The sequence below is a fragment of the Mytilus californianus genome, unplaced genomic scaffold (genome assembly GCF_021869535.1).
Source record: "Mytilus californianus isolate M0D057914Y unplaced genomic scaffold, xbMytCali1.0.p SCAF_51, whole genome shotgun sequence".
Lineage (NCBI taxonomy): Eukaryota > Metazoa > Mollusca > Bivalvia > Mytilida > Mytilidae > Mytilus > Mytilus californianus.
Genome location: NW_026262703.1, coordinates 1,208,961 through 1,221,281, shown reverse-complemented (window position 1 = coordinate 1,221,281; position 12,321 = coordinate 1,208,961). Strand labels below are relative to the sequence as shown.

Here is a 12,321-nt window from a genome sequence, read left to right as displayed (position 1 = left end):
TATGTTAATCACAAATAACCTAAGTAGTATTGCTGTGAGTGGTTAATGAGAAATTCCCAGTGCGTGAGAGTATTATGAGCTGGTCTTATATTGTATGTGTGTGTGTGTATATTTCATCACTTTTAGCATTTATCTACATGTTATTTACTGTCACGCTTATGACAAGCAAGATATTTTCTATACATGTAGTACTTCTCAATACGTTACAAGATGCTTATTCCACAACGTTATCCATACCAGTTTATTGTTTGTAAGCTAGAGAATCTTGAATAATATGAAAATTAGAAATAGAAAGATATATTGGTAATCTTGATCATGTACTTTTATTTGATTGTGCTCTGAATTCCACATATGCAAAAATTCATTGGAAACTCTTTTTTTTCTGCCAGAGGATGTTATATATTTAGATATATATATATGTCAGCAGAGTTTAAGAACATCAGTTGTTCGACCTGTTAGTCAAATGCGTTTTGTTAAAATATACTTTTTCACTTTTTTTGGTCTTTTGGAAATTGTTGTTTGTGCTGTATTTAGACCCCTCTACCAAGAAATTTGTTTTACATGCAGACGTATAAAAATGGCGGTTTTTATCCAACGCAATCTTAGGTTTGAACGTTGTTTTCAATTTAGACTTGTTTATATTTTTTCGTTTGTGCTTGTATTATATTTTCCTTCGGGTTGATATGGTCCGTTCATCCTATTTGGACTCTTTAGAAATTCAAGAGTCTATCCTAAATTGAGGTAAATTATATGGCCCTCCAAATACCGTTTCGATCCCTAACATCATTGAAGAGACATTAGTTCTCAAAATCCGGATATGGTGTACAAATTTTGGCACCTCATGTTTGTGGTATACCATCTTTTCCACAAGTTTATTGTTTTCTGTTTGGTATTAAATTAATATTAAGATCCATTTCGTTAGATCTGGTAATCAATTTATTTGGCAATCGCCAATGGCAGTCAGCAGAGTTTAAGAACATCAGTTGTTCGACCTGTTAGTCAAATGCGTTTTGTTAAAATAGACTTTTTCACTTTTTTTTTTATCTTTTGAAATTTTTGTTTGTGCTGTATTTAGACCCCTCTACCAAGAAATTTGTTTTACACGCACACGTATAAAAATTGCGGTTTTTATCCAACGCAATCATAGGTTTGAACGTTGTTTTCAATTAAGACTTGTTTATATTTTTTCGTTTGGGCTTGTATTATATTTGCCTTCGGGTTTATATGGTCCGTTCATCCTCTTTTGACTCTTTCAAAATTCAAGAGTCTATCCTAAACTGAGATAAATTATATGGCCTTCCAAATACCGTTTCGATTCCTAACATCACTGAAGAGACATTAATTGTCGAAATCCGGATATGGTGTACAAATTTGTGTACCTCATGTTTGCGGTATACCATCTTTTCCGCATGTTTATTGTTTATTGTTTTCTGTTTGGTAATTTATTAATAATAAGATCTATTAGTATTTTGTTACATCTTAATTTTGTGATCCGTTTATTTGGTAATCGCCAATGGCAGTCAGCAGGGTTTAAGAACATCAGTTGTTCGACCTGCTAGTCAAATGCGTTTTGTTAAAATAGACTTTTTCACTCATTTGGTCTTTTGGAAAATGTTGTTTGTGCTGTATTTAGACCCCTCTACCACGAATTTTGTTTTGCATGCACACGTATAAAAATTGCAGTTTTTATCCAACGCAATCATAGGTTTGAACGTTGTTTTCAATTTAGACTTGCTTATATTTTTTCGTTTGTGATTGTATTATATTTGCCTTCGGGTTTATATGATCCGTTCATCCTATTTTGACTCTTTCAAAATTCAAGAGTCTATCCTAAATTGAGGTAAATTATATGGCCTTCCAAATACCGTTTCGAGTCCTAACATTACTGAAGAGACATTAATTGTCAAAATCCGGATATGGTGTACAAATATTTGCACCTCATGTTTGCGGTATGCCATCTTTTCCGCAAGTTTATTGTTTATTGGTTTCTGTTTGGTAATAAATTAATAATAAAATCTTTTTTGTTACATCTTGTGATCCGTTTATTTGGCAATCGCCAATGGCAGTCAGCAGGGTTTAATAACATCAGTTGTTCGACCTGCTAGTCAAATGCGTTTTGTTAAAAAAGACCTTTTCACTCATTTGGTCTTTTGGAAATTGTTGTTTGTGCTGTATTTAGACCCCTCTACCAAGAAATTTGTTTTGCATGCACACGTATCAAAAAATTGCGGTTTTTATCCAACGCAATCATAGGTTTGAACGTTGTTTTCAATTTAGACTTGTTTATATATATATATATATTTAGCCAGCAGTGTACACGGAAAATTTAGTGTGAAATAGAAGGATATTTAGATGTGCGTTATACGTCATTGGAACAGCAGCCCAACGACAGAAATAACCCAAAAACATCGTGATGCATACATACAGTCTACGACAAATAGACAGGTGACCAAACATTGTCAATATGTATCGCTCTTAGTTGTCTCGATTCCATAAAAGACATAAATAAATACAACAGAAACAATCAAAGATCTGGTGTTAATACTCAATTCCCCACATAAAGGGGGAAACATACGACCATTAACGACAACGTTCCAAATGTAGGATACTCAAAGAAAATGTAACGGGATTAAAGTAAAGTTATTGTTTTTTTTATGCTTCAGCCACACCCTCTTATCTTACAGCATTACTAGGAGAAATATGGCAGGAGTAGCATCTAAGATTTAATCCCGTCGCCTCAACGTACGTACGGGTTTCACTAAATCCCGACAAGGGTTAAGTTCCCAACAGATCTAGACTGTGTTAAACTAGTCTGCGGTTATTTAACAAATGTTGAACACAAAATTAAATGTAAAAATTATTTCTTTAAAAAGGTATATTAACACGGCTTTTTTCATAGTTTTGCATAATTTGTGTTTGTTATCAGGAAAAACCCATGATAAAGACTCATTTTATAGTTTCTCGCTGCATTGAAGACCCACTGGTGGCCTTCGGCTGTTGTCTGCTCTATGGTCGGGTTGTTGTCTCTTTGACACATTCCCCATTTCCATTCTCAATTTTATTTTATCATTTTATAATCTAGTCGTTGTTTAAAATTTTTTTGGACTTTTTAATTTAAATCTGCGCAGATTACAACTTAAAAAATACGAAAAATGCCAAAAACCCTACAAACGTATATAATACGTATATACACGATCCAGATTTTTGACAATACCTCCTCTGAGGAAATTTTTCAAATTGTGTATTATATAAAGGTTTCAAGCCCTATACATCATATGCTAACCTCTGATAGAAGTAGCTTGTTTTGTTTCGTATTATGCATGGAGAATATTTTTTTACTTTCACTTTTACTGTTTGCATTGTTTTGTGTTTTTGATTTTTTTTTTAGAAAAGAGGGGGGAGGGAGCCGTGATATAGATTTTTTAAAATGATAAACAGCAGCTATAAAATGAGATAATATTTCAATGTTTAGTAAATACATGTAGGTAACAACTTTTTGACACATAAAACATAAAATATGAATAAAAGTAGATGCAAAGTATACATCAATAAAATAGCAACCCAACAACACACAACTGAACAGCATGAATTTCGCTGTTTTTACTTTATTAGATTGTCAGTTCCATTATGCACCACTTTTCACGTGCAAATTGTAGAGTTTTTATTATGACAACATAAGAGTGAAGTATATTAGCAAAAAACTTAGACTTTCCTCAGCGCAATGCCGTCAATCTGAGTAGATGTACATTTTATATCACAGTGTTGTATCGGCAACAGACGAAGAAACAGTATAATTTCATCGTAAAGGATTAAAACTGCTAAAGTCTGTTTTCAGTCAAAGTCAGAGTCACACTGGCATAACCATTCCGCGAGTGGAAAAAAGTCGTAAGTCGAAGTTGATGTCAGTATGATACCAGATTTATCGGAGTTGTGGAGAAACAATCCAATTAGTTGACCATGCAGAGAGGACGTCAATTTAATCAATCGTCTGGAGAAAAAACAGAGAGAGGATCTGAGAAATCGGTGTACACTGCAGAGTAAAAGGAAGAATCAAATGTTAACACTGCTGAAGAAGCAGTTAAAGTGATTACACCCAGACAGAATATAAAAGAACAAAGACAATTGCATATTAAAAACGGTTCTTTTTAGAGTCAAAAAATTATTTCGAAAAGAGTCTGACTATTGTTGATATAAAAATGATAGTTAATTTTAATTTTTTTTTTTTTTTCATTTTTCTATTCTTTTAGTTTGCGCTTGTTTTTATCTGTCTCCCGAAAATTGGTGAGACTTACGTAGAGCGTATAAGGACGTTTGAGCAAATTTCCCAACATTGTGTGTGAGTTTATTATTTTATTTTTTGCTTGACATCCAAAAAACACCTCTGAGGCAAGTACGTGTGTGCGTTTCTGGAAAATTAGTTCTTTCTTCATTCAGAAAATACCCCAAAAAAGCAAGTGTCAAAATAGTCACATGTGTAATATCTTTACACTGAGAATTTCTGACACAATGGCTTTAATATGCATGAAGTATTTGCCACTGGACGTTAAGCAAAAAAAAAATAAAATCAATCAGCTATATTTGAGACAAACAAAACTGGCAGTGCTAACACAGATTTATATGATAATATATTTTTTTTTCAGCCATCTGTGCACACGGAAAATGAAGTGCTGCATTAATAAAAGGAGATGTGAGGTATACGTCAATGAGACAGCAACCTAACTACAGAAATAACCGAAAGACATCTAGAGGTAACGTTTATAGTCTTCAACAATAGACAGGTGTCTTAAAAAATATGTTATACAAGTGCTATCAGATTAATATACATATATATATATTTTTTTTTTTTGCCAGCAGTGTACACGAAAATTTAGTGTGAAATAGAAGGAGATTTAGATGTGGGTTATACGTCATTGGAACAGCAGCCCAACGACAGAAATAACCCAAAAACATCGTGATGCATACATACAGTCTACGACAAATTGACAGGTGACCAAACATTGTCAATATGTCTCGATTCCATAAAAGACATAAATAAATACAACAGAAACAATCAAAGATCTGGTGTTAATACTCAATTCCCCACATAAAGGGGGAAACATACGACCATTAACGACAACGTTCCAAATGTAGGATACTCAAAGAAAATGTAACGGGATTAAAGTAAAGTTATTGTTTTTTTTTATGTTTCAGCCACACCCTCTTATCTTACAGCATTACTAGGAGAAATATGGCAGGAGTAGCATCTAAGATTTAATCCCGTCGCCTCAACGTACGTACGGATTTCACTAAATCCCGACAAGGGTTAAGTTCCCAACAGATCTAGACTGTGTTAAACTAGTCTGCGGTTATTTAACAAATGTTGAACACAAAATTAAATGTAAAAATTATTTCTTTAAAAAGGTATATTAACACGGCTTTTTTCAAAGTTTTGCAAAATTTGTGTTTGTTATCAGGAAAAACCCATGATAAAGACTCATTTTATAATTTAGTCGTTGTTTAAAATTTTTTGGGACTTTTTCATTTTAATCTGCGCAGATCACAACTTCAAAAAAATACGAAAAATGCCAAAACCCTACAAACGTATATAATACGTATATACACGATCCAGATTTTTGACAATACCTTCTCTGAGGAAATTTTGCAAATTGTGTACTTTACAAAGGTTGCAAGCCTTATACATCATATGCTAACCTCTGATAGAAGTAGCTTGTTTTGTTTCGTATTATGCATGGAGAATATTTTTTTACTTTTACTTTTACTGTTTGCATTGTTTTGTGTTTTTGATTTTTTTTTAAGAAAAGAGGGGAGAGGGAGCCGTGAAATAGATTTTTGTAAATGATAAACAGCAGCTATAAAATGAGATAATATTTCAATGTTTAGTAAATACATGTAGGTAACAACTTTTTGACACATAAAACATAAAATATGAATAAAAGAAGATGCAAAGTATACATCAATAAAATAGCAACCCAACAATACACAACTGAACAGCACGAATTTTGCTGTTTTTACTTTATAAGATTGTCAGTTCCATTATGCACCACTTTTCACGTGCAAATTGTAGAGTTTTTATTATGACAACATTAGAGTGAAGTAAGTTAGCAAAAACTTAGACTTTCTTCAGCGCAAGCCTACGTAAAATAGGCGAGTTACAGCATTGTGCAATGCCGTCAATCTGAGTAGATGTACATTTTATATCACAGTGTTGTATCGGCAACAGACGAAGAAACAGCATAATTTCATCGTAAACGATTAAAACTGCTAAAGTCTGTTTTCGGTAAAAGTCAGAGTCACACTGGCATAACCATTCCGCGAGGGGAAAAAGTCGTAAGTCGAAGTTGATGTCAGTATGATACCAGATTTATCGGAGTTGTGGAGAAACAATCCACTTAGTTGACCATGCAGAGAGGACATCAATTTAATCAATCGTCTGAAGAAAAAACAGTGAGAGGATCTGAGAAATCGGTGTACACTGCAGTGTAAAAGGATGAATCACATGTTAACACTGCTGAAGAAGCAGTTAAAGTGATTACACCCAGACAGAATATAACAGAACAAAGACAATCGCATATTAAAAACGGTTCTTTTTAGAGTCAAAATATTATTTCAAAAAGAGTCTGACTATTGTTAATATAAAATTATAGTTAATTTTGTTTTTTTTTCATTTTTCTCTTTTTTTAGTTTGCGCTTGTTTTTATCTGTCTCCCGAAAATTAGTAAGACTTACGTCGAGCGTGTAAGGACGTTTGCCGAAATTTCCCAACATTGTGTATGAGTTTATTATTTTATTTTTTGCTTGACATCCAAAAAACACCTTTGAAGCAAGTGCGTGTGTGCGTTTCTGGAAAATTAGTTCTTTCTCCACTCAGAAAATTACCCCAAAAAAGCAAGTGTCAAAATAGTCACATGTGTAATATCTTAACACTAAGAATTTCTGACACAATGGCTTTAATATGCATGAAGTTTTTGCCACTGGACGTCAAGCAAAAATAAATAAAATCAATCCGCTATATTTGAGACAAACAAAACTGGCAGTGCTATCAGATTTATATGATAATATATATATTTTACAGCCATCTGTACACACGGAAAATGAAGTGCTGCATTAATAAAAGGAGATGTGAGGTATACGTCAATGAGACAGCAACCTAACTACAGAAATAACCGAAAGACATCTAGAGGTAACGTTTATAGTCTTCAACAATAGACAGGTGTCTTAAAAAATATGTTATACAAGTGCTATCAGATTTATATATATATATATATATTTTTTTAGCCAGCAGTGTACACGGAAAATTTAGTGTGAAATTGAAGGAGATTTAGATGTGGGTTATACGTCATTGGAACAGCAGCCCAACGACAGAAATAACCCAAAAACATCGTGATGCATACATACAGTCTACGACAAATAGACAGGTGACCAAACATTGTCAATATGTCTCGATTCCACAAAAGACATAAATAAATACAACAGAAACAATCAATGATCTGGTGTTAACACTCAATTCCCTAGTTAAAGTTGGGGTGGGGGGGGGGGGGGATATTACGATATGACATACGACCACTAACGACAACGTTCCTGACGTAGGACACTCTAAGAAAATGAAACGGGATTAAAGTAAAGGGCTTTTTTTATGTCTCAACCACGCCCCTCTTATCTTACAGCATTACTAGGAGAAATATGGAAAGAGTTGCATCTAAGATTTAATCCCGTCGCCTCAACGTACGTACGGGTTTCACTCAATCCCGACAAGGGTTAAGTTCCCAACAGATCTAGACTGTGTTAAACTAGTCTGCGGTTATTCAACAAATGTTGCAACACAAAATTAAATGTAAAAATTATTTCTTAAAAAGGTATATTAACATGCCTTTTTTCAAAGTTTCGCAAAATTTGTGTTTGTTATCAGGAAAAACCAATGATAAAGACTCATTTTATGATTTAGTCGTTGTTTAAAATTTTTTGGGACTTTTTAATTTTAATCTGCGCAGATCACAACTTAAAAAAATACGAAAAATGCCAAAAACCCTACAAAAGTATATCATACGTATATACACGATCCAGATTTTTGACAATACCTTCTCTGAGGAAATTTTGCAAATTGTGTACCATATAAAGGTTTCAAGCCCTATACATCATATGTTATCCTCTGATAGAAGTAGCTTGTTTTGTTTCGTATTTTGCATGGAGAATATTTTTTTACTTTCACTTTTACTGTTTGCATTGTTTTGTGTTTTTGATTTTTTTTTTAGAAAAGAGGGGGGAGGGAGCCGTGATATAGATTTTTTTAAATGATAAACAGCAGCTATAAAATGAGATAATATTTTAATGTTTAGTAAATACATGTAGGTAACAACTTTTTGACACATAAAACATAAAATATGAATAAAAGAAGATGCAAAGAAGATGCAAAGTATACATCAATAAAATAGAAACCCAACAACACACAACTGAACAGCATGAATTTCGCTGTTTTTACTTTATTAGATTGTCAGTTCCATTATGCACCACTTTTCACGTGCAAATTGTAGAGTTTTTATTATGACAACATTAGAGTGAAGTATATTAGCAAAAAACTTAGACTTTCTTCAGCGCAGGCCTACGTAAAATAGGCGAGTTACAGCATTGTGCAATGCCGTCAATCTGAGTAGATGTACATTTTATATCACAGTGTTGTATCGGCAACAGACGAAGAAACAGCATAATTTCATCGTAAGCGATTAAAACTGCTAAAGTCTGTTTTCAGTCAAAGTCAGAGTCACACTGGCATAACCATTCCGCGAGGGGAAAAAAGTCGTAAGTCGAAGTTGATGTCAGTATGATACCAGATTTATCGGAGTTGTGGAGAAACAATCCACTTAGTTGACCATGCAGAGAGGACGTTAATTTAATCAATCGTCTGAAGAAAAAACAGTGAGAGGATCTGAGAAATCGGTGTACACTGCAGTGTAAAAGGAAGAAACAAATGTTAACACTGCTGAAGAAGCAGTTAAAGTGATTACACCCAGACAGAATATAACAGAACAAAGACAATCGCATATTAAAAACGAGTCTTTTTAGAGTCAAAAAATTATTTCAAATAGAATCTGACTATTGTTGATATAAAGATTATAGTTAATTTTTTAGATTTTTTTTTTTTACTCTTCTTTTAGTTTGCGCTTGTTTTTATCTGTCTCCCGAAAATTAGTGAGGCTCACGTAGAGCGTATAAGGACGTTTGCGCAAATTTCCCAACATTGTGTGTGAGTTATTTATTTTATTTTTTGCTTGACATCCAAAAAACACCTTTGAGGCAAGTGCGTGTGTGCGTTTCTGGAAAATTAGTTCTTTCTTCACTCAGGAAATACCCCCAAAAAGCAAGTGTTAAAATAGTCCCATGTGTAATATCTTTACACTGAGAATTTCTGACACAATGGCTTTAATATGCATGAAGTATTTGCCACTGGACATTAAGCAAAAAAAATAATAAAATCAATCCGCTATATTTGAGACAAACAAAACTGGCAGTGCTATCAGATTTATATGATAATATATATTTTTTTCAGCCATCTGTGCACACGGTAAATGAAGTGCTGCATTAATAAAAGGAGATGTGAGGTATACGTCAATGAGACAGCAACCTAACTACAGAAATAATCGAAAGACATCTAGAGGTAACGTTTATAGTCTTCAACAATAGACAGGTGTCTTAAAAAGTATGTTATACAAGTGCTATCAGACTTATATATATATAAAAAAAGTCTAATTCTAACACTGTTGGGTGTAATTTTCAGACTTATATAAATATTTGTATTAACCATGCGTCTCAAACACACTGAGATCCAGTGGGCATATATATTGTATGGTTGTCACTTGCTTAGACTTGTTTGTATGATATACTTATTTCTAGTGACTGTATAATGAATTGAATCATTATCCCATACTGTATATAAAAATTGTTGAGTTAGATTGCTGACAAATAACAAATACATTGTGTATTAAATAATAATATAACATCTTCACACGCTTAAAAACACATGTCTTATGTCTATCTCTAGATTCGCCTTACGTGACAAGGTAACACTACGACTATTGAAGTTATATTTTTATATAGCGGATGTGGTCGTGGGGTCTAGAGCGCTGGACATGAGGCTAAGCGATTGGTGCTGTAGTGTATCAAAGGTGTGAGTTCGAATCCCGTTGAGGGACAAAAATTTGTCAGCACAAAAGTCTAATTCTAACACTGTTGGGTGTAATTTTCAGACTTATATATATATATATATATATATTTATATTTTTTTAGCCAGAAGTGTACACGGAAAATTAAATTTGAAATAGAAAGAGATTTAGATGTGGGTTATATGTCATTGGAACAGCAGCCCAACGACAGAAATAACCCAAAAACATCGTGATGCATACATACAGTCTACGACAGATAGACAGGTGATCAAACATTGTCAATATGTCTCGATTCCACAAAAGACATAAATAAATACAACAGAAACAATCAAAGATCTGGTGTTAACACTCAATTCCCTAAATAAAGGGGGAAATATTACGATATGACATACGACCACTAACGACAACGTTCCTGACGTAGGACACTCTAAGAAAATGAAACGGGATTAAAGTAAAGGGCCTTTTTTATGTCTCAACCACCCCCTTTTATCTTACAGCATTACTAGGAGAAATATGGCAAGAGTTGCATCTAAGATTTAATCCCGTCGCCTCAACGTACGTACGGGTTTCACTCAATCCCGAAAAGGGTTAAGGTCCCAACAGATCTAGACTGTGTTAAACTAGTCTGCGGTTATTTAACAAATGTTGCAACACAAAATTAAATGTAAAAATTATTTCTTTAAAAAGGTATATTAACACGGCTTTTTTCAAAGTTTTGCAAAATTTGTGTTTGTTATCAGGAAAAACCCATGATAAAGACTCATTTTATGATTTAGTCGTTGTTTAAAATTTTTTGGGACTTTTTAATTTTAATCTGCGCAGATCACAACTTCAAAAAATACGAAAAATGCCAAAAACCCTGCAAACGTATATAATACGTATATACACGATCCAGATTTTTGACAATACCTTATCTGAGGAAATTTTGCAAATTGTGTACTATATAAAGGTTTCAAGCCCTATACATCATATGCTAACCTCTGATAGAAGTAGCTTGTTTTGTTTCGTATTATGCATGGAGAATATTTTTTTACTTTCACTTTTACTGTTTGCATTGTTTTGTGTTTTTGATTTTTTTTTTTAGAAAAGAGGGGGGAGGGAGCCGTGATATAGATTTTTTTAAATGATAAACAGCAGCTATAAAATGAGATAATATTTCAATGTTTAGTTAATACATGTAGGTAACAACTTTTTGACACATAAAACATAAAATATGAATAAAAGAAGATGCAAAGTATACATCAATAAAATAGCAACCCAACAACACACAACTGAACAGCATGAATTTCGCTGTTTTTACTTTATTAGATTGTCAGTTCCATTATGCACCACTTTTCACGTGCAAATTGTAGAGTTTTTATTATGACAACATTAGAGTGAAGTATATTAGCAAAAACTTAGACTTTCTTCAGCGCAAGCCTACGTAAAATAGGCGAGTTACAGCATTGTGCAATGCCGTCAATCTGAGTAGATGTACATTTTATATCACAGTGTTGTATCGGCAACAGACGAAGAAACAGCATAATTTCATCGTAAACGATTAACACTGCTAAAGTCTGTTTTCAGTCAAAGTCAGAGTCACACTGGCATAAACATTTCGCGAGGGAAAAAAAGTCGTAAGTCGAAGTTGATGTCAGTATGATACCAGATTTATCGGAGTTGTGGAGAAACAATCCACTTAGTTGACCATGCAGAGAGGACGTCAATTTAATCGATCGTCTGAAGAAAAAACAGAGAGAGGATCTGAGAAATCGGTGTACACTGCAGTGTAAAAGGAAGAATCAAATGTTAACACTGCTGAAGAAGCAGTCAAAGTGATTACACCCAGACAGAATATAACAGAACAAAGACAATCGCATATTAAAAACGGTTCTTTTTAAAATCAAAAAAATATTTCAAAAAGAATCTGACTATTGTTGATATAAAGATTATAGTTAAGTTTATAATTATTTTTTTTTTCATTTTTCTCTTCTTTTAGTTTGCGCTTGTTTATATCTGTCTCCCGAAAATTAGTGAGACTTACGTAGAGCGTATAAGGACGTTTGCACAAATTTCACAACATTGTGTGTGAGTTTATTATTTTATTTTTTGCTTGACATCCAAAAAACACCTTTGGGGCAAGTGCGTGTGTGCGTTTCTGGAAAATTAGTTCTTTTCTGACACAATG

General features: G+C 33.4%; 1 protein-coding gene across 3 annotated transcripts in view; it reads left to right on the top strand.

The window, feature by feature from the left end:
- LOC127703815 (uncharacterized) overlaps positions 1-12,321 on the top strand; it is a 133,342-nt gene that overhangs the window by 86,930 nt on the left and 34,091 nt on the right. The gene's annotated exons all lie outside the window — the stretch shown is intronic.